The sequence below is a fragment of the Formica exsecta genome, unplaced genomic scaffold (genome assembly GCF_003651465.1).
Source record: "Formica exsecta isolate Colony F162 unplaced genomic scaffold, ASM365146v1 scaffold72, whole genome shotgun sequence".
Lineage (NCBI taxonomy): Eukaryota > Metazoa > Arthropoda > Insecta > Hymenoptera > Formicidae > Formica > Formica exsecta.
Genome location: NW_021853485.1, coordinates 4,410,598 through 4,414,127, shown reverse-complemented (window position 1 = coordinate 4,414,127; position 3,530 = coordinate 4,410,598). Strand labels below are relative to the sequence as shown.

Genomic DNA, 3,530 nt, shown 5'->3' with positions numbered 1-3,530 from the left:
ATACCATCGATCTTGCAATATCTATTTAAAACAAGATCGTTTAAAAAATTCTTTCTCCTATTTTATTTATTTTGTTTTATTTTCATTAACTCCTTTGCGAATCGGCGAATTTCAGATCCGTGATTACCTCGAATAATTGCCGAATGTCGAAATATAGGGTGTCCCAAAATATCTCCGGATGTTCTTTTAATAGCAAATTCTCTGGCCAATTCAGACAATTTTTTTACTTATTGTTAGCGAAAATATCGAGAGAAATCATAATCTTTCTCAAGTTTCCAATTTTTTTCCATCATATATCTTTCTAAGCCTGAAATTAAAATTCTATTAAAATAAATTCAATTTAAAATTAGTTGAAAAAAAGTAATTTTTGGTTAAGCTTTTAATTCCGCAAAATATATATTTAATAATTTTTTCAATCGCTTATATAACATTTTGCACTAAGAAAAAATCGTTTCTAAATCGAACGTAGAATCTGTTATTAAGAGGACATCTGATAATTTTAAGACACCCTATATACGAACACGCGCGCGCGCGCACGTACATATTATGTTTGCTGTTTTGTACGCCAATTAATATATTGCACACAATTGCAGCTCTCTTTATTTTCAGACAGAAATAATATCCCGAACAATACATTGAATTAAAAGCAATGAAATTTCAGCGGAAGCGAGCTCAGCTTGAAATTGCTCGCGGGAAATTGGTTGGCGCGTTGCAATAACGAAATTTCGCTTTACCTCCATATAATCAATCGGTTTTGTAAGCGTAAACCTACCTAACTTTCTCGCGCCCGCTTGCGGTAAATCGTCCTCGACATCGGAATCATCCTTGGGCGGGCAGATTAAATTCTGTAACGCCTGTAAATCCCTCGGAGTAAAACAACCGTCCATCCCGACGTGCGACAGATTCACTATGGAGGCAATAACAAACTGCCGTCACTATGGCAACGCATTTACAGTTTTTCGATAATAATGGCGGTTAATTTGAACTAATCCGACTGAAAAATTGCGCGCTCGACATATAGCGCGCGAGCAAAATAAAAAAGACAGCTGTTTATTATTAAATTAACATAAACTCTTATATAGAATTCTATTTCAGTCATTATATCACGGAAATGGAAATAAAATTGTCGAAGCTTCCTGCAATATGTGTCAACAAAAGAGAGAGAGAGAGAGAGAGAGAGAGAGAGAGACCGAAAGAGGAGTTTTCAAATTAGAAAAGATTAAAAATCACAAAACTCTTTAATAAAACAATATAAAAAGAAAGAGAAAAGCATATACGAATTAAAAATGTATAAATGAATAGAAAAGGTATAACAAAAGCATTATATATAATTATTATCGCATGTGTTTGATATCCAAGTGTAAATCCCGTGAGATTACACCGTCTTTGAGAGAATGTTAACGTATTTAAATAAATTATTTTATCTCTCTCCTCCTTTCCTTTTTAGTAATGAGTCTCAAAATAAACAAGCAGTTCCAAAATAAATCGATTATTTAAAACTTACATCTGTCCAACGTAGCTTTCGCGCTTATACAACAGCAATCGAATTTATAATAATAACTTTCTACAAAATATCCGTTGTAAAAAAGAGAGGAAAGTGGTCTCTTGAACGCTTACCAACGTAATATTTCTTACATCTATGTTACCAACCCTCGTTTAGTATCGCCATCTACGCTCATTATAGATTATACGAAACTGCAGAGGGAATTAAGATTAATATAATAAAAAATATAATAAAAAATACTCCGTTTTTCTTTCAAAAATCAATCTAAATTTTATATATATTATAATCACAGATTATTTTTTTGGCCAATGTTTAGAAACTTGTGATATAAATCGCAGATTTTTTATTTAATAAGAAACGACAAAAGATATATATAAACGTAAATCAAAATGTCAATGATATAACAAAATAATAAGTTAAATCGTCCACAAGAGAGTATTACATATATAAATAATAATAAGGATAAATGTAAGGAGATCTATAAGTAAAAAAACAACCGGTCTTGTAGCACATACATTGATTTATTATACGTAGATTGTTCATAGCTTATTGTTTCTCTATTTTTTTTTTATAGCAACAGCAAATATACTATAGTTTGGTCAGATTAACAAATGTTATCTCTCCAATCTGCCGTAGATGTGATTATTCATGTCGATACACCGGATATAACACGAATAACCGAGCCTGTATACATCATTGGCAGGTTGTGACATATAATATATGGAGGCCTGATCAATCATCCGGGCATGATGGTCTCCGTTTAAATTTGGTTGCCAGTGTGTGTTGTGATTAAATTTTTGATAATCATTTTCATAATCGAAGACACATCCAAGAGAGGTCTAGTTAGATAATTAACTAAGTTCACAGCGCGTACTAAAAGCGTACTAAGAGTCCTATTATCGTCCTCCTTTGATTACTCTCACGTATCAAAGGTACGCGCTGTCTTTTTTTATAACGTTTACGCGAAACAACGCAACGTACGTAATTCAAAAAGAGTCTCCTCTTTCTCCCTTCCGAAGATACTCTTAACGTTAAGAAAGTACCCCCTCCCCCCCCCCGCATTCACTACTTTCCTCTCTTTTTCATCCGTCGCATTAAATGCCATCGCGATTAACTGGCGCGCAATCCGTCTTATTTTTTTTAAGTCCCTACTTTTATAATGTTATATACAATTGTTTGGCACCGAAGTTGTGGTTTTTTTCCCCTTTTCTTTCAAATCGCACGATGCCAGCACGAAGGTCCAACGTGAACGTAACCCCCCACCCCCACACACCCTTTCATTTGTATGTTCAAGAGAGCGAAATAAGGTAAAAGTACATCTGAGTGTGTGTTTGTGTTGTGCTTACGTCGTTTGCTTAATCAAGGATCGTTCGCGATCAATGATAGCATTCGTCGAGTCGAGGCGCGCCAAGGGATTCGGAACCTTGGGAGCTCGAGAACAAGTATCGCCTTGGACTTTCGCATAGTCCTGTCCTAATCGTCGCTCGTTAATTATGAATGCTCAAGTACGAACGACACGTTCCGACGATTTTAAGTACACGTTAGCATGTTACAAGAGCTTTTTCTCTTTGGCATAGTTTATAAATATACATCTTTCTTTCTCTCCGTACTCTTTTTTTTTCTCTTCGCATTCTTTTGCCATGTTATAGTGTGGAATGTATGTTGCCGGTGTATGCACCTCGGTCAAAAACCTCGTCGTCGTTACCTGGAGCCTTGTCAAGTCAGTACATTGCCAATCCGACTCTTTCGACACCATGTCGCGCATATCGCGGATACATATATCTTCTCGCTCGTATAGAGGCGGATCGGCAAAGCGCTTAGCCCGCGATGCGGTCTCTCTCTTATCGTTACGAAAATTACATTAATTTATCTCCTCTTATTAATCGTATTCTAGGGAACTCTGACTGCCACTGGTTCTCAGCGAATCCAGACTGCCCAGCAGTCAGACATACATAACAATTATCACAACTTAATATCGTATAATACTAATACAATATTATGTAAATATATTAATATTTATATATAT

The 3,530-nt window shown here is 35.3% G+C and overlaps 1 long non-coding RNA gene across 1 annotated transcript in view; it reads right to left on the bottom strand.

The window, feature by feature from the left end:
* Positions 1-2,009: 2,009 nt before the first annotated feature.
* Positions 2,010-3,530, bottom strand: part of LOC115243344 — a 2,592-nt gene continuing 1,071 nt past the window's right edge. The window contains exon 2 of the long non-coding RNA XR_003885218.1: positions 2,010-3,195. This is a non-coding gene — a long non-coding RNA (uncharacterized LOC115243344). The remainder of the gene's footprint in view (positions 3,196-3,530) is intronic.